This window comes from Pteronotus mesoamericanus, unplaced genomic scaffold, assembly GCF_021234165.1.
Source record: "Pteronotus mesoamericanus isolate MK-2021 breed Mesoamerican mustached bat unplaced genomic scaffold, CSHL_Meso_final contig_181, whole genome shotgun sequence".
NCBI lineage: Eukaryota > Metazoa > Chordata > Mammalia > Chiroptera > Mormoopidae > Pteronotus > Pteronotus mesoamericanus.
Genome location: NW_026555077.1, coordinates 6,973,242 through 6,993,906, shown reverse-complemented (window position 1 = coordinate 6,993,906; position 20,665 = coordinate 6,973,242). Strand labels below are relative to the sequence as shown.

Here is a 20,665-nt window from a genome sequence, read left to right as displayed (position 1 = left end):
CTTGTGTAATTTTGTTAACCAGTGTCTCCCCAGTAAAGTCAATAAAAAAGAAAAAATGATCAATGGGCATAAATTAAACATGAAACATTGCATTTTCTGTAAGATAAAGATTTGTTATATATTTTATATTATCTTTTAGTATTTCATTAGAGTGAAGATATACTCTCATCTGAGATTTGAGAACATGAGGATGTATACTTTCTGTAAATGTAAAAACTATATTTCATTTTTATTATATTTATAAATATGTAGACATTTCACCTATTCATTAATTTTCATTTTAATGACATTACACACACTGTCTTCAAAAAGAAAATGATTTAAAATAAAGATTATACACCTTCAGTACCAACTAGCTCAGGGGGCTATATTAGACATTGCAGAGTGTTTATGCTTAATCTTTGGGGAAGCAGTACATTATATAAGAGTGTGGGCCTTGGCTTTGATATCTGCCCTTAATTAAGTGGCTGACTTTAATTGCGTTAGTATTTCTTTACCTAGGTTCTCCACCTTTAAGGAGGAGGAATTTTTGTGCCTACCCCATAGGATTTTTGTGATAACAAAAATACCTGCATGTGTACAGTGTTTAGAACAACACCTGATTGTAAGCAATTAAGATATGACAGCAATTATTATTATTATCTACAAACGGATATATCATACTCTAAGAGCTGTAGAGATAATTAAATGAAATAATGTGTATAAAAACCTTTTATGACTTAAAGTGATAAAATGCTAATTTATCACTAAGTGGCAGATATATGTCCTCTATCACCACTGTTGTCATGTACCATATGGGTACAGGAAGCTTTCTAAACTATAGGTCTTGTCTTTAGAAAACCTGGAGTTGCTTCGAGTATGCACATAAAATCAATTTACAGAGAGCAAATGGTTATATAAATGTAAATTATTCTCATAACTTATATTAATAGCTTGTGTAGTTATGTTTTTTATTAAATCTTTTTTATTGTTATTCTATTACAGCTGTCACAATTTTCACCCTTTGCCCTCCTCTGCCCATCCTACCCCTCACTCTCACGGTCAGTTCTCACACTGTTATCCATGTCCTTGGGTCATTCATACATATTCTTTGACTAGTTCCTTCTCCCTCTTGCCACCATGAACCCCTCCCCCCACCCCTCTGGTCACTTTCAGTCTGTTCCATGTTTGCATGCCTATGGTTCTATTGTGTTCATTAGTTTCTTTTGTTCATTAGTTTCCTCTTGTAGGTGAGATCATATGGTATTCGCCTTTCACTGAAGGTGAGATCGTAAGGTATTTGTCTTTCACTGACTGGTATATTTCACCTAGCATAATATTCTCTAGTTCCATCCATGCTGTCACAAAAGGTAGGTGTTCCTTCTTTCTTTCTGCTGCATAGTATTCCATTATGTAAATGTATCATTGTTTTTTATTTTGTAATATTATACTGTGTTATGAATAGAACAGATACTGATTGTCACATTTTTAGGAGGGAAAACTAAGTAGTTGAGCCATCAGAAAGTTGTTCAAAGCTATTCAAACACTTTGTAGTATAGCTGGAAGTTAATGCAAGTACCCCAAATTCAAGGTCATAAAGCAGCACTTTTAGAAAAAAAAAGTCTTGTCATTATTATATTTAAAGCAGCATGGCCAATTGAATTTTCTTAACATGATTTCAGTTATAGAGCTAAAAGGTAAGTGCTGACAGGATCAATTTCTATGAAACCTCATGAAAAAATAAAAAGATTTCTAGGATTAGAAAGGTGTTGCTGAAAGTTTTCACTGACACCTGATTCGTCTAATGGATCCTTGATAGTTCTTTAACTCCTGGCATAAATAGTATTTAAGTAAGATTCTGCTGAAAATAAAATCTCTGTTCAACAGCCTACCTGCTCTAAATATTATATCTTTACTATATCTTCATTTTCTTTGTAAATTTGAAGTGCTCACATCTCTTCAGCAACATCCCCTGACTATACACAAACTTCTTATAAGTAGGCACTGATTCTTTTTAAGGAATGAAGCAGACATAAATAAACAAATTCATGAATAAGTTTCTCCAATATTTAATTTTTTTTTGCCTATTGCATCAGTTAAGAAGCCTTGCTTTTTGCCCTGGCTGGTGTGGCCCAGTGGACCAAAAGATTGTTGGTTCAATTCCTAGTCAGGACACATGCCTGGGCTGTGGGCCAGGCCTGCAGCAGGCAACCACACATTGATATTTCTCTCCTTCTCTTTCTTCCTCCCTTCTCATCTCTCCAAAAATAAATAAAGAAAATCTTTAAGAAAAGAAGCATTACCTTTTATGTGTTGTCACATATGATACTACAGAGTAATTCAGGTTATTTCCAGATTAAAACTAATTGTTCTATGGAACATGATTTCTTTTCTTTTTTTAGTGAACTGAAGAAAAGTGACTACTTGAAAAAGCCATATGTTAATTACTACAGAGGACCAATTAAATTCCATTCTGTAATTTGAAAATATATATATATATATATTTTAAATTTTCCCTTGATTATATGAGGTTACCTTTTTGATGTTAATCTAAGTACTTGATTTAATTGTGTAAGTAACCTTGCTTGCTATTTCCAAAAGATCAAAACAATTTCTTTTATGCAGAAGCCATTTACTGTCTTTTTAAAGGATTTTTTAGGTTATAAAAAGGAAATTCCAGCCTTATATATAATGTTATTCCTTGACTAGTTTGCATCAAGTAGATTGTGAGAGTCCCTTAAAAAATGTAGAGAAAAAAATGCTTAGAGAGGTAAGAATTGTGATTTTTCTTCTACTATTGTCTGTGATATAGTCTTAGGCACTTGACTTCAGATAAGTCTTAGGCAGCCTTGGGTATTAGTTTGCACCTACCTCTTAATTTCCTAAAGCCTTAGCTGTACAATTTAAGCCTAGGTTTACAGGGAGACCAAATAAGTGATCTTTCCTAAAGGAGAATGGTTTTAAGATAATAATAGACTATTAGATTTCCAAGAGTTTCAGATTTCATTTTTTATGATGTATGTTAGATTTGCTTACATCTTCATTGAAGAAACATAATTATGTAGTAATCCATAGATAATCTGGTTATTTTCTAAAGGCTCTAGTTCATGAAAATTATGAATAAAAACACTCTGTGAATCCATTGCCAAAACAAGAAATTATGCAGGCTTTGATGTTTCCTGGCTGTTCTATATGTTAAAGACAGATTGTGACAATGTGTGATAATACCTTGGTCTACTAGTCATTTCTACAGGTTTATCAGAAAATGTGGGACTTCCAGTCAAGATGGTGATATAGGCAGACATGGCTTACCTCTTTGCACAACCACATCAAAATTATAACTAAAATACAGAACGGCCATCACTCAGAACTATCAGAAACTGAGTTGAATGGAAGTCTGACAAGTACATAATTAAAGAAACCACATCTATCCAGACTGGTAGGAGAGGTGCAGATGCGGAATGGGCTTGTTCTTGACCCATGTGTAGTGGGTTAAGATATCCCTCCTGAATAAAAATTGGGAGGAAGGGGTCCTAGGCCCACACCAGGACCCCCAGCCCAGGGTTCCAGTGCCAAGAGAGGTAAGTCCTTACCACTTCTGGCTGCAAAAAACAGCAGGGATTGAGTTGGTGGAAGAGACTTCTGGAGTTCCAAGCAGTCCCTCTTAAAGAACCCACACATGCACTCACTACTCAGACACTCCCTCTCAAGCTCCAGCACTGGGGTTGAAGCTTGAAAGGCACCAGTGGTATACAAAGAGAAACTGAAGTATGGCATCAAGGAAAGCAGAGGTCATTGTCTCTTTTCTAAACCCTCCCCCTACATAGCCAGCAAGCTTGTGCCTCCATCAACCTGGCTAATACTATTTGATCTGCCTTGGAGGTCCCCAGAGACTCTGGCCCACCCAACTTTCAGGTCCACCCTAGCTACTTTTCCATATGAATGATTGGCCTTGGCTCATATTACACAACTTCCTAAATCCTATCAAATAAGCAACGGCTGGCCTTAGTGAGCCCCAGGATCAGCACTAGCAGCAGCCAGAAGAGGCTCACAGTTAGCCTTCACCTGGGAATCTCCAAGCTCAGCACAAGTAGCAGCTATCTCAAATTGCTTTATAGCCTGGGCAGAGAGGCCCTGGGCAGAGCACAGTCAGGGGCTGACCTTGGCCTGTACTACCTAGGAAACCCTATGGCCAGCATGCCAAGTAGACAGCTACAAACCATGTCAGAGCACCACCACCCTGCCCTGGCACAGCTGATCCTCCATGGAGGGTGGTTAGTGGTCAGTGGTCACAGCCAATCCTTGCAGCTGACTAATCTGGGTAAACCCTTCCCATTGTTTTGCCAATAGCAACCAAAGCTCAACTAGAAGAGGAGGATGTACTCAGCCCACACAAAGGGCACACCTTGAGTTCCCAGCTTGGGTGGTAGGGGAGGCTGTGCTACTGGATCCTACAGGACACCTACTACATTAGGCCACACTACCAAAACACGGAGTCAAAGCAGCTCTACCTAATACATAGAAACAAACACAGGGAGGCTGCCAAAATGAGGAGACAAAAAAACATGGCCTAAATGAAAGAACAGATAAAAACTCCAGAAAAAGAACTAAACAAAATGGAGACAAGCAATCTATCAGATACAGAGTTCAAAACACTGGTTATAAGGATGCTCAAGGATATTAGTGAGGACCTTAGCAGCATAAAAATGATCCAGTCAGAAATAAAGGAAACACTAATCAAAATAAAAGACAATTTACAGGTAAACAGCAGTAGAGTGGATAAAGCTGAGAACCAAATCAATGATGCAGAACCTAAGGAAGCAAGACATCAATCAGAACAATAAAAGAAAAGAAAGAATCCAAAAAACTGAAGACAGTGTAAGTTTGTCTGAGATAACTTCAAGAGGTCAAACATTTGCATCATAAGTGTGCCAGAAGGAGAAGAGACAGAGCAAGACATTGAAAATCTATTTGAAAAAATAATGAAAGAAAGCTTCCCTGATTTGGTGAAGGAAATAGACATACAAGTCCAGGAAGCAGAGGGAAGCACCAAACAGGATGGGTGCAAATAGGCCTGCTCTAAGACACATCAAAATTAAAATGTGAAAGGTTAAAGTGAAAGAAAAAAATCTTAAAAGCAGCAAGAGAAAAGCAATTAGTTACCTACAGGGGAGTTCCCATAAGACTGTCAGCTGATTCCTCAAATGAAACTTTGCAGGCTAGAAGGGATTGGCAAGAAATATTCAAAGTCATGAAAATCAGGGACCTACAGCCAAGATTGCTCTACTCTACAAAACTATCATTTAGAATGGAAAGGAAGATAAAGAGCTTCCCAGACAAGAAAAACTGAAGGAGTTCATCATCACCAAACCATTATTATACGAAATGTTTGAGGGACTTACCCAAGAAAAAGAAGAATATCAAAACTATAAACAATAAAATGGCAATAAATACACATCTATCAATAATTGACTCTAAAAAACAAACTAAGCAAAGAAGAACAGAGGCAGAATACAAAGAACGTTTTGATGGTTGCTAGATGGGAGTGCATTGTTGGGGAATGGGTGAAGATCTGAGGGGATTAAGAAGTACAAATAGGTAATTACAGAATAGCCATGAGAATGTACAGTACAGAATAGGAAATGGAGTAGTCGAAGAACTTATAAGCATGACCCATGGACATGAACAATGGTGGTGGGATTGCCTGAGGGAGCTGGGGTTGCTAGGCAGAGAGATGGCAAAGGGGGAACAATCAAGATAACTGTAACAGCATAATCAATAAAATATAATTAAAAAATATACAAACAAAAAAAAAATGCTGGAGAAGCAGCAAACCATTGTCTCTGATAGTTCCCTGATCTTGTAGAGATTTCTACTATTGCAAATGTGTAGGATGATTTATTAAAGGATCTTCTTACAAATGGTGGGATTCTTAAGTGAAATGGTTGGGGTGTTTAGAAATGCACTATTAATTATTTTAAACCTAAGTTTCATACGTAGGGAAACTATTGTAAATTTTTTAAATCACAACCTACAGGAACAAGTTATTTTTTTAAATTTAATGTCTAATGTTTTATTTTGGATTTAAACAAATTTAAAAACAAAAACAGATTATTGAGATATAATTTATATATAATTCATTCAACTGAAGTACATAATTTAATGGTTTCTCATTTGTTTTTGTTCTTTTTTATTATTTTAATAATTAAGTTTACAGAGTTGAACAAGCATCAATACAATCTAATTTTGGAATGTTTTTACGATCACAAATGCAGTCATTCTCCATTTTCCCTACTGCTGCCCAACCCCTGGACAAACATTGATCTATATTTTCTGTTTCAATTGATTTCCCACCATTCACAAAAGTAAATGGATACAATATGTGATCTTTTGGTAACTAGCCTCTTTGACTTAACATAATGCCCTCAAGTTTCAAACATTCTGTGGCATGTATCAGGACTTCATCCCTTTTTATTATTCAATATTTTATTATATAGATATACCTACCATGTTCTCTTTACTCATTCATTAGTAGATGGACATTTGAGTTTCCACTTTTTGGTTATTGTGAATGATGCATCTGTGGACACTTATGTACAAGATTGTGTGTGAATTTATACCCTCATTGCTCTTTGGGATATACCTAGGAGTGGAATTACGGTATTACAAGGTAACTTTATATTTAACATTTTGAGAAGTGGCCTAATTGTTTTCTAAAGTGGCCGCATATTTTACATTCTATCCAGCAATGTATGAGAGGGTTAATTTTCCCACATCCTTGCTGACATATGTGGTTATTTTCTTTTCTGATTTTAGCCATGCTAGTAGATGTGAAGTGGTATCTCACTGTGGTTTTGATTTCATTTCCCTGATAATTAATGAGGTTGAAAATCTCTTCATGTGTCTAGTGACAATTTGTATATCTTCGGGGCACTGAATATTCAAATATGTTTTCCAGTTTTTATTAGGTCACTTGGTTTTTATTATCTAGTTGTTATGTTCTTTATATATTCTTGATAAAGTTTATCAGCTATATGATTTACAAATATATTCTAGCATGCAGTGGATTGGGTTGTGTTTTCATTTTCTTGATGGTATCATTTGCAGAAAAGTTTTTCTAACTTTCTTATTCCCTCACCATGCTTCCAAATAAATTGCTTACACTGAAATCCTTTTCTCTGGTAATGCTTTTGAAGGAACTGATCTATACCACTTGCCATTTAAAAATTCTGATAGTTGGGATTCAAGGTGTTGGCAGAGCAGCTGCCAGCTCTGTTCATCTGCTCTCAGACACGGACCATATCTGCAGTCACAACACAGAGTGGAGAGTGAGGGCAAGTGTCTGTTAGTCAGTGCTTATGTGGACGAGAGCATGGGGAGTGTACAGGAGTAGGCAGGAATCGCTCCCCTGCAGGGTTCTGGGGAACCAATGGCCTGGGCTTTCTAGGTGGCTTGCCAACACTGCCCCGCCCAGCACTACTGGCTCCTCAAAATTGGGGCAACTGTAGATTGGCTCAGGACCCGTGAGCTACTAGGGTAGCAAGAGAAGGCCTATGATGTGTAGGCTACAGAAACAGCATGGCAAGAGCAGGACTGCACAAGGCTGAAGATCTCTGACGGTAGTGGGGTCAGCAAGCTGTCACTACCCTGTGTTATAGCGTAGCTGTGGGGCTCTCCCCAGCACCACCTGGGAAAGATTCAGAAGGAAACTTTCACTAAAACTGCTGGAGGCTTTGAGGGAGGTGGCCAGCCCTGACCATGAGAGACTGTGAGTTTTTGGGGGGAGGCAGAGTGTGTGGAAAACAGGACTCGCAGGGACCAGTGCTACAGCATGGGAACCACGGAGAAACTCTTTCAAAAGGGGAGTTGAGGCAAGATCTGAGGCTTGGCACCGGCCCGGGACTCACATGCCTGTGTACACGGGTTGGGTGCAGCAGCTATGCTAACCAAACACTCAGGCAGAGGTTACACTGAAGGAATGGAGAGCCCGATCCAGCATGGCTCTCAAGCAAAGGGCAGCTCAGAGTGGAGAATTTGGGCTGAACCTCCCGTGGGAGAATGGCAGGCTTGGGTCCAGAAGACAGGTGCTGAGTGCCTGAGATTTGCTCTAGTCAGCCATACCTTTTCACAGACAGGTGAACCCAACTCCCACCTGCGGGATTACAGGCTCTGCCAATCAGCGAGGCCAGGCTCAGGAGTTCCCTGCTGTGTACATTTCCTCAGAGGAAAGAAGAAAAAGCACAGATAAGGCCCTTTGCTAGACACTACATGCAACATAGCTCCTTGGGCCAATCTACTAAAAGCAACGGAGCAGAGAAAATAGAGACAAGCATAACAAGACACTATCTTTTCTCCTGCATAGCTGTTTAACATTCATTTCACATCCTTCAAGTTTGGGCATCATGTGGCAGCAGGTTTTATAGTATAGTTTATTTCAAATCTCATTTATTGTTCTTCCTTTCTCTTACTCTATACTACCTCCTTCCTCCCGCTTTGTATTTTTGTTTTAAACTTTATTTACTCTCTTGCTGTGACTTGTTTCTATTCCTCACTCATACTATTGCTCCCCTCTCCAGCTCCTCAAAACCATTTGTGATTGTCATTAGTCATCTCAGCCACCTTTCCCATTCTTAAAATACCCATACTCTCTCTCCACCTTTATCAGTCACTGCTCGTAGGTTATAGATAAGGAGGTTGCTGTAACAGTTTTTCAATTTTATTTTAGATAGACACTCTCTTTGTATTTCAAATCTCAAATTTCACCATTCCCCTCTCCTAATCCATTTTGCTTCCCTCCTGTTCTTTCCTCTTTTTTGTTTTAAAAGTTAATCTTTCCTTGTCTTAGCCAGGTTGTCATTCTGTACTCTTAATATTCCTTCTCCCTCTATCCTCTCAAAATAACTTTTTTCTTCTAGACATCTCTTATTCTCTTCTTTCTTTATTCTTTCCCTCTTATTCCCATCCCACCTATATAAATATTAGCTCATTGGTTGTTGATATTGCTGTGGGGGAACTTTTCCAACAATTAGGTCCATATTATATGTGTGTGTGTGTGTGTGTATACACACACACACACAAAACACACGTTTTTTTTTGTTGTTGTTGTTGTTGTGGTGGTGGTTGTCTGGTTTCCTCTTTCTCTATATATTTTTTTCTTTAAATTTTGGTTTTAACCAAGAATATATGCTTTCCTTCTCTTAATCCATTCCACCTTCCCCCTTCTCTTTGTTAGTTATGAAGTAAATTTTACTTCCTTTACCTCTTTGCTTGTCTTTATTTCCTACCTTTATTATTGCCCCTCCCTCCACCCTTGCAAAATTTCTTTACTTTCAGTTAGTCATCTCATATTCATTTTTCCTTTCTTATAATAGTCTTAATCTCTTTACACTTTATTAATATTGGTTCATTTGCTATTGATAGTGTAATTGAGGGTGGGGTTTATTTTTGTGATTGTGGGTCTGTTTCCTGGGCTATTTGGTTTTGTTCTGGCAATAGCTGTACAACAGTATATAATACATTGTGGACAGAGTCAGTCAGTTGGAAGGAAGAACACACCAAAGAATGATTCAACAACAACAAAAACCCAACTACAACCAGAGATCCCACATAAACAGCATAAATGACATCGTAAGAGTATAAAGCTTAGGTGATCAAGGAAACTGCACCATTGAGTCCCTCAGGTCTCCCACCGCAGAGGATCACACCGCAAAGACAGGGACTCAAAGCACATCAATCTAACATGCAGAAACAAACAAGAAGTGTCACTAAATTGGGGCAACAAAGAACCCCTAATCAAAAGGGAGGGAAGAATTCCAAGGAAGACTGCTAAATGAAACTGAGGCAACTAAACTATCAAGCATTGAGTTCAAAATAACGGTTATGAGGATGCTCAAGAAGCTTAGTGAGGACTTCAAAGAACTCCAAGGAAGCTTCAAGGAACTTACTGTGAACTACACCAGCATGAAAAAGAACATCAAAACAACCAATAAGTGCCAAGGGAAATTAAAAATAGAATATCTGAGATGAAGAACACAGTAGAAAGGATTAAAAGCAAGTTAGATGAACAGAGGATCAAACCAACAAGCTGGAGGACAAAGTAGAAAAAAATTCCCAGACAGAGCAACAAAATGAGAAAAGACAAAACGAATGAAAAGGGGTCAAGGGAGCTGCAGGACAACATGAAATGTAATAATATCCATATAATAGGGTTACTGGAAGGAGAAGAAAAAGAGCAAGGGATAAAAAACCTGTTTGAAAAAGTAATGACAGAAAACTCCCCTAACTTGATGAGAGAAAAAAAATCACACAAGTCCAGCAAGAAGAGAGTGTCCCAATCAAGATGAACCCAAAGAGGCCCACACCAAGACACATCATAATTAAAATGGCAAAACTCAAGGACAGAGAGAATCTTAAAGGCAGTAAAGGATAAGCAGAAACTAACATAAAAAGGAGTTCTGATAAGACTAGAAGCTGGCGTCTCAACAGCAACAGTGCAAGACAGAAGGGAATGGCAAGAAACATTCCAAGTAATGAAAAGCAAAGGCCTACAACCAAGACTACGCTACCAAGCAAGGCTCTCATTTAAAATGGAAGGCAAAAAGAAGAGTTTCCCAGAAAAAAGAAGTGCAAAGGATATACCCCTACCAAACCAGCTTTGCAAGGCTGCTAAAGGTACTACTTTAAGAAGATGAAGGAAAAGAATGAGAGAGGAACACACATACAAAGGGAAAAAATGGCAATGAATAAATACCTATCAATAATAACCTTATTTTTTTCTCATTAAACTTTGTTTTAATGAGCCTCAAGTTTCTGTGACAGGTTTGGGTCAAGTTGTTTCTATTAAAAAGTACTGATTTTAAAAACTAATAACTTAAAGACTGCCCCCCCTACACACAAATGGTTCAGAAAACATTCTCCTTTCCTTCCAAAGGTTTTATGATGCATTTCAATCATTAACTAGTCCTTTGCTATTAAACTTAACTGGCCAATTGAGACAAACTGTTCTGAGACCGTTCTTCCATCACTGATTAAGACTGGAGTGGCAGGTGTTGGGGATAACATTCATTTAGCCTTCTGAGCTTTCTGGGCTGGCTTGGTAATTTTTCCAGCTCCAGCTGCCTTCTTGTCCACTGCTTTGATGACACCAGCAGCAACTGTTTGTTTCATGTCATGAACAGCAAAGTGGCATAGAGGAGGATAGTCAGAGAAGCTCTCAACACACATGGGCTTGCTAGGAACCATATCCATGATGGCAGCATCACCAGATTTTGAAAACTTTGGGCCATCTTCCAGCTTTTTCCCAGAATGACAATCAATCTCCTTCAGTTCAGAAAATTTGCAAGCAATATGAGCTGTGTGACAATCCAGAACAGGTGCATCTCCAGCACTGATTTGGCCTGGAAGGTTGAGGATAATCACCTGAGCTGTGAAGCCAGCTGCTTCCATTGGTGGGTCACTTTTGTTGTCACCAGCCACATTGCTATGACAAACATCTTTGACAAATATGTTCTTGACATTGAAGCCCACATTGGGCTTCCTGGGGAGGAAGAGCTTCACTCAAAGCTTCATAGTGCATTTCAATGGACTTCAATTTTAACACTGACTGGAACAAAGGTGACCACCATGCCAGGTTTGAGAATACTAGTCCCCATTTGACCCATAGGGAGAGTACCAATACCACCAATTTGTAGATATCCTGAAGGGATAGTCACAGGGGCTTGTCAGTTGGATGACTTACTGGCAGGATGTGATCCAGAGCTTTAAACAGCGTGGTTCCACTGGCACTGCCATGTTTATGGATGACTTTCCATCCCTTGAACCAAGACATGTTAGCACTTGGCTCCAGCATGTTGTCACCATTCCAACCATAAATTGGCACACATACTATAGTGTCAGGGTTGTAGCCAATTTTCTTAATGTAGGTGCTGATTTTAACAATTTCCTTGTATCTCTTCTGGCTATAGAGAGGCTCAGTGGGATCCATTTTGTGAACACCGACAATCAGCCATTTCACACTTAGCGTGTAAGCCAGAAGGGCATGCTCATGGATCTGCTCATTCTTGGAGATCCTGGCTTTAAATTCACCATCACCAACAGCAGCAGCCAGGACAGCACAGTCAGCCTGAGATGTGCCTGTAATCGAGTTTTTGATAAAGTCTCTGTGTCCTGGGACATCAATGATGGTCACATAATACTTGCTGGTTTCGAATTTCTACAGCGATATACTGATGGTGATACCACACTCATGTTCAGCTTTCAGTTTATCTAAGACCCAGGCATACTTGCAGAAGCCCTTCCCCATTTCAGCAGCCTCCTCAAATTTTTTGATGATCCTTTTGTCAATGCCACCACATTTGTAGATCAGGTGGCCATTAATGGTAAACTTGCCAGCATCTACATATCCAATGACCACAATGTTGATGTGAGTCTTCTCCTTTTTCATTTTGGCTTTAATTTAGTTGTGGTTTTCATGACACCTGTGTTCTGGTGGCAAACCCATTGTGAAAAAGGCAATAATAACTTTAAATGTAAATAGATTAAATACTCCAATCAAAAGACATAAGGTAGCTGAATGGATAAGAAAACATGACCTGCATCTATTATGTCACAAGAGACCCACCTCAGGACAAAGGACCTACACAGACTGAAACTGAAAGGTTGGGAAAAAATATTCCAAGCAAATGGACTTGAAAAGAAAAGCCAAGGTAGCAATGCTTACATCACACAAAATAGATTTAAAAACAAAGGTCATAAAAAGAGACAGAGAAGCATATGTCATAATACATAAAGGTAGAATTTGTCAAGAAGATATAAACATTGTAAACATATATTCGCCCAACATAGGAATACTCAAGTATATAAGGAAAATGTTGGAGGACTTCAAGAAAGGTACAATAGCAATAAATTTATAGTAGAGGATTTTAACACCTCAATATCAACAATAGAAAGATCTTTCAAACGAAGAATCACTGAGGGTATTGTGGCACTGAATGACATTCTAGATCAAATGGACTTAAGTGATATACACAGAACTTCTCGCACCAAAGAAGCAAAATATGCATTCTTTTCAAATGCACGTGGAAAATTGACCACATGATAGGGCACACAAAAAAAAGTCTCAGCAGACTCAAGAAAATTAAAATCATATCAAACATTTTCTCAGATCACAATGGCTTGAAACTAGTAACCAACCTCAAGGGAAAAACTCAAAAAGTCAAATTCATGGAGAAAATAATGTTATTAGACAATGAATGGGTTAATAATGAGATCAAAGAAGAAATCAAAATGTTTCTGGAAACAAATGAAATTGAACACACAGCAGACCAGAACCTATGGGACACAGTGAGGGCCGTCCTGAGAAGCAAGTTCATAGTTATACAATACAGGCCTACCTAAAGCAGATTGAAAATTTCAAATAAACAACCTAATCCTATATCAACAAGAATTAGAGAAACAACAACAAACAAAGTCCAGAGTGAGTAAAAGGAAGGAAATAATCAAGATCAGAGCAGAATTAAATCACATAGAGAATAAAAGAACAATTCAAAGGATCAATAAATCCAAGAGCTGATTCTTTGAAAAGATAATCAAAATCAACAAACCTTTAAACAGACTCATCAAGAGAAAAAGAGAGAGAGGACTTAAATAAATAAAATCAGAAACGAAAGAGGATACCACAGAAATACAAAGGATTGTAAGAAATTACTATGAACAACTGTATGCCAAGAAATTTGACAACCTGGCCAAAAAGGATACATTTCTAGAAACATATAATCCTCCAAATCTGAGTCAAGAAGAAGCAGAAAGCCTGAATACACTGATAACAGCTAGTGAAATTGAAGCAGTAATTAAAAAAAGCAAAAACAAAAACAAAAACTTCCTGGCACACAAAAGCCCTGGAATGGATGGCTTCACAGGAGAATTTTATAAAGCATTTAAAAAGAAGAGCTAACCATGATCCTTCTCAAAATATTCCAAAAAATCCAAGAAGATGGAAGACACCCAAACTCCTTTTATCAGATCAGCATTATCCTAATCCCCAACACAGATAAAAAACACAACAAAGAAAGAAAATCAGAGGCCAATTATGCTGATGAACATAGATGCTAAAATCCTCAACAAAATATTGGCAAACTGCATCCAGCAATACATTAAATAGATCATATACCATGATCAAGTGGGATTCAACCCAGGAATGCAAGAATGGTACATATTCACAAATCAATATATGTAATACATCACATAAACAAAGTGAAAGACAAATCTACACAATCATATCAATGATGCTGAAGAAACATTTGATAAAGTACAGTGCCCATTTATAATAAAAACTCAGCAAAGTGGGAGCAGAAGGAGCATACCACAACATAATAAAGGCATTACATATGAGAAACCTACAGCCAACTTAACACTCAATAGGCAAAAACTAAAAGCTTTCCCCCCTCAGATCAAGAACAAGATATGAGTGTCTGCTTTTACCACTTCTATTCAAGAGTATTGGAAGTTCTAGCCACAGTGATCAGACAAGAAAAAGAAATAAAAAGCATCCAAATTTGAAAGGAGGAAGTGAAACTGTCATTGTTTGCAGATAACATGATAGTATACATAGAAAACCTTATAGAGTCCATCAAGAAAAACCTTTATCTAATAAGTGAATTTGGCAAAACAATAGGATACAAACTCAATATTCAGAAATTGAAGGCATTTCTGTACACTAACAATGAAATACCAGAAATAGAAACTAGGAAAAATATCCCATTTGCTATAGCAACAAGAAAAATAAAGTACCTAGGAATAAACTTAACCAAGGAGGTAAAAGACCTGTATTCAGAAAACTACACAACACTGAAGAAAGACATTAAGGAAGACAAAAATAAATGGAAACATAAATATATGTCCATGCATTGGAAGAATCATTAGAATGTCCATGCAAATCTAAAGCAATCTATGCAAAGCAATCTATAGATTCAATGTAATCCCTATTAAAATACCAATGACATTTCACAGATACAGAATAAATATCTCAAAAATTTATATGGAACCATAAATGACCTCAAGTAGCCACAGAAATTTTGAAAAGAAAGAACAAAGTAGAAGTTTGTTATACTTATATCAAACTATATTACAAGGCCACTGTACTATACAGTCTGGTACTGGCATAAGAACAGCAACATAGAACAAGGGAACAGAATAGAGAGTTCCAAAATAAACCTATGTCTCTACGGTCAGTGAATACTTGGCAAAGGAGTCAGGAGTACAAAATGGAGTAAAAATAACCTCTTCAATAAAAGATATTGGAGATCTATACAGGTACATGCAAAAAAAAAAAAAAAAAAAAAAGAAAGAAAAAGAAACCAGACCACCAACTTACACCATACAATAAAATAAACTCGGGATGGATAAAAGATTTACATATAAGTCATGAAACCATAAAAGTCCTAGAGAAAAACATAGGGAGGAAAATTTTAGATACCTACATGGCAATATTTTCACTGATACATCTCCTAGGGCAAGGAATATAAAGGAAATAATAAACAAATCGGACTATATCAAATTAAAATGCTTCTGCACAACTGAGAAAAACATCAACAAAATTAAAAGGGAACCTAACGTATGAGAAAACATATTTGCCAATGATACCTTGGACAAGGGCTTTATCTCCAAAATGTATAAAGAACTCACACGACTCCACAATAGGAAGACAAACAATCCAGTTAAAATATGGGCAAAGGACCTAAATAGACACTTCTTCAAGGAGGACCTACAGAGGGCCCACAGACACATGAAACAAGGCTCAACATCGCCAGTCATCAGAGAGATGCAAATTAAAACCACAATGAGATAAACAAATGACTGTCATAAACAAATCAACAAACAGTAAGTTCAAGCAAGGTTGTGGAGAGAAAGGAACCCTAGTGCAGGCTGGTGCAGCCACTGTGGAAAACAGTATAGAATTTCCTCAGAAAAAAAAAAACTAAAGATAGAACTGCCTTTTGATTCACCAGTTCCACTGCTGGGATTATACCCTAAGAATCCTAGAACACCATTCAAAAGAACCGATGCACCCCTATGTTCATAGCAACGTTATTAATAATAGCCAAGTGCCAGAACCAGCCTAAGTGGCCATCAGAAAATGAGTGGATCAAAAAACTGTGGTACATTTACACAATGGAATACTACCACTAGACAAAAAGAAGGAACTTCTACCCTTCTCAACAACATGGATGGAACTGGAGAGCATTATGCTAAGAGAAATAAGCCAGGCGGTGAAAGACAAATACCATATGGTCCCACCTGTAAGTGGACCCTTATCACCAAAACAAACAAATGAGCAAATAGAACCATAGACTTGGAAATAAAGAACAAATTGACAGTGACTTGAAGGGAAAGGGGAGGATGATAACAGGAGAAAGGAAGGGAAAGGGAAGTCAAAAAACATGCGTAAAGGACCCGTGGGCATGGACAACAGGGTGGGGATTGACTGTGGGAGGGGGGAGTGTGGGACATGTGATAACAACAGGGCAAGATGGGGACGCCGGTAATTGTTGTGTCAGCAATAATAAAAAAATGTTGATAGGTCATCCTTTTACTCTTATGAAAAAGATAATGAAAAGAATATTCCTCAAACACAATTTCAGTATTTTCCTTTATTTTAATTCAGAGGCCAACGTTTGGCTTTATTCAATTATTAATTCCGAATTAATATAAATCCATATTCATTAATGCTAAATGAGTATAAAAAACTTATATTTGTTACCTATATTTCTATTCTAGGAAGAAAAATTTATATTTAACCTGAAATCTGAAATCTGTAATACTTTTCTTTTTGTAAGGAATGATTTTGGTTGGAAGGAATATTTACAGCCTTGGCCATTCAGATTAAGAAAAATCTCACTGTCAAGAAACCAAACAAAACAAAACTGTGAAACAACACTTAAAACTCCTGGCTTCTCTCTCATTGCTACTATTTCACAAGGTAAAAAGACATACTAATTAAATGTACATGGATCATAATACAAAAGTATAATAGCCTGCCCTTAGTAAGTGTTCACTAAATCTTTGCTGCATAAAGTTTGAAAAAACTATAGAGTCCAAGTAAGCTGAAGGAGGAAAGTAATTGAAGAATACAAAAGAGAAAGTGAGCAGCTGTTATACTGCAAATTTACTGTTAAGGAAGAAGTGACCTAAATGTTTCAGAGCGGAAATAAAACTTATTAGGTGAAAGGAGAGAAATCAAGAAAATTTAAAAAAATAAACTTCAGGTTTTTAACTTAAGTTTTCCTTTCCAGACTGGAAGAAATTCCTAGATACATAGTAAACTTAAAATATTCGACAAACTCAGGTGGCTCTTATGCCCAACACACTGATAAAGGGGGCAACAGTGTTCAAAGGGAGCTGAGCACACAGAAGACCCTGGGGTGGTTTTGAATGACCAAGGGATCCATTTAATAAACTCATAAGGCCTCATAAGATTATTAAAATGTGTTCACAGATAAGTTAATTTCATAACTTTTCCTTTAAAATGTGTTCATATCTGCTAATGACCTTCAGCAAAGACATTTCAGAAGGGGTGATATTAGAATGCCAATATAAAGAAGCACAACAACTCCACGGAGGTCCTGGCTGTGGTGCCCAGGAAAAGCACTTTGCTAAGCACCAACACATGAAAAGACAAAAGCCCAAAACAAGTAAGTGAAAACCTATTTGTCCATTGGAGCCTCTGATTTTTTTCTTTACAGTAATGCTTCCTTATATGCAGTTTGCTTTCTGTGGTTTTAGTCAACAGTAGTACAAAAATATTAAATGAGAAGGGCCAGAGCTAAACAACACCTAAGTTTTAAATTGCACACTGTTCTGAGTAGTGTGATGAAATCTCTTTCCATCCCATCCTGTCCTGCCCAGGGCTTGAATCATTCTGTTGTCTAGCGTATCCACCATTTAATATTGTACAATAAGATATTTTGAGAGAAAGACCACATTCTTGTAACTTTTACTATAGCACATTGTTATATTTTATTGTTAGTTGTTTGTGTGCCAGATTTTTAAATTAAACTTTATAATAGATACACATGTATAGAAAAAAGCAAACAGTACTTACAGAGTTTGGTAGTATCTGCCCTTTCAGGCATTCACGGGGAGTGCCTGAACTTGGAATGTATCCCTCGCTTGTAAGTAGGGACCCCTGTACATGCTCTAAGCACTTCTGTGGAGGGCATACTTTTTTCCTACAAAGCAGATGCAGAGCAGACTGGTTTTATCATGAGCAGATCAGAACCTACATATGCTTCTTAATCCACCATCCACTTTGACTAATAATCCCCAGCCTCTAAAAACTTACATAAAAAGACAGTTAAGAAATACAGCTTTAAAATATCTCCTTTAGGAGTTAGGAATATTTACTACCATGAGTTCAGTTTTCTGTAGTAGCATGTAATTAGATGGCACTTCCTAGTTATGAAAGGCAATATTCTATTAAGATGAGAAAGGAAAACTGTCAGCAAAATGTAGATTATTCATTTTGTGAATTCAAGCATCTTGATTTGAATGAACTGCTTTATAAAATGTAGGAAAGAGGGAGGAGGATGAAACAATTGTAAAGTCCTGATGAATTATACTGTTTGGAGAATTAAATTTTTAATGTTAACTAAGAAAAACTTGTGAAGCTAATACAGTCTAAAAAAGAACACCATCAAAGATTCTCTTCTAGGCAGAATGCCAGGCAGCTCGAGCCAGCTTTCCACAGCAATACCTTCAGGTTTTATTTAAATTGAAATAAAGCCCGTCGTCTTAGCATTAGCTGGCACAACGAAATGCAGTTTCTTATTCAATCTCAACATTGGTCCAACAACTGCATCTAGTGATATGTATTTGTAAATATATATGCCATAGTGTTTTTACATAGCTTGCAAAGGTTATTATTAAAACTCATTATCCACCTAAAAGTAAAATAAATGAATAAATACATGACTAGATAAATATATAATACCTGGAAATTAACAGTTCCCTTACCAGAAGTATAGTTGGAAATAAAAATATCTGGAAATAAAATAGATGCATCATGGAAATTAGGTTGGCCTAATTAGAATCATCTGGACTTATTCCTTCAAGTGACACATTTTTTTTAACTGGTAACATAATCAATAATCTGTTCTCCAATTCAATTTTTGATGTCTTAAGGGATTCTGAAGACCCTTAAGTTAGTGGAATGGATTTGCATTTTGTAACATTTTTCTATTCTCTACTTTGCTTAAGGATGGACCCTCAGTTCAAGGGTCATTACACTCTTTTTAAACAAATATGCTATGTCCACACAACTGATCTATTCATAAAGTTTGTTCCTGCACACATCAAGCACATTTATGGTTATCATATCCCTTTTATTGGATACATTATTGAAATGTCTCCTCTTTATAAGAATAACCTTTGCCTTTTTATAGTGCTAAAATTTTAAAATTATTACTTTGCTTCTTCAAATAGTAGATTCACACTATCAAAGAATATTTCCAACGTGATATTTTAAATATAATTTTTAAAACAGAAATAATCCTACCATTATATAAAAACCTCAATTGCTTAGAAACTTCACTTTGATCACAATGTATTTTACTAATGCCCTCTCAAATAGTTTTATTTATAATTTTTTATAATATGGTATTGTAATCATTTTATTCTATAAATTAATCAATAATTATTGAGTACCTGCTATGCACAAAACAATATGCACTTGGTATGGAGAAAGCTAATTTTAATGCCAAGCACAGTTGACCCTCTAAGGCCCTTAAAATCTAGTAGGGCATTAAAGACTTGGAAAACAAACTAAGAGCAAACTGGGAATGAAGAGGAGAGGGATTACTCACATTTTATTTGTTTTATTTTATTTATTTATTTTTAGAGAGGGAGGGAGGAAGGGCAAAAAGGATGGAGAGAAACATCAGTCGATTGCCTCTCCCACTCCCTAACCAGGGACCAAACCTGCAACCCAGGCATATGCCTTGGTGGGGAATTGAACCTGTTACTTTTCAGATTGGAGGATGATGCCCAAGTCTCTGAGCCACACCAGTCAGGGCATTATTCACATTTTTAGAATAGTATTCTGAAATTATCATTTGAGCCAGATCCTGAAGACTAGGAAGACTCAGAAATGGGTACAGAATGGCAGAAACTGCCTTTTGGAGAGCAAGATACTGATATGCAAAAAGAACTCCATAGCAAGATGAGGGGTAAAATTTGAGTAAGTTCTTTGGGATATAAGAGAGATATAGAAGACAGCAGTAGACCAACTAGGGAGAGAAGACAAGTCACCAGTGATGACCAGTTTATAAAGAGACCCACTTAAGTTTACATCAAAGATTTTGAAGAACATAGTAATATTGAAATAAAATTCAATGATGCTTCTTTCTAGGGTGCCTTCACTTATAGCACATGTTGAAAAATTGAAACTACAATACATATCCTATAATTCCTTGTACCTAGTTTTCAAGATACAAATTAATTCCCTTCATACAGATGCACTTACACTTGATTTGGAAATGGAAATATTGCCACTCTTGCCTCTCTGTTGGCTGTTGCTGTGACACATGGTCGTGGGTGCACTGGGGATTTCTGCAACACATGTCAAGGTCAAGTTACTAACTGGGGGAATAAAGAGGCATTTGCCACAGCGGCAGTGATGGCTTCCTAATTCCTC

General features: G+C 37.1%; 1 pseudogene; it reads right to left on the bottom strand.

Moving 5' to 3' along the window:
* Window positions 1-11,040: 11,040 nt before the first annotated feature.
* Window positions 11,041-12,421, bottom strand: LOC129065574 (elongation factor 1-alpha 1-like; annotated as a pseudogene).
* Window positions 12,422-20,665: the final 8,244 nt, after the last annotated feature.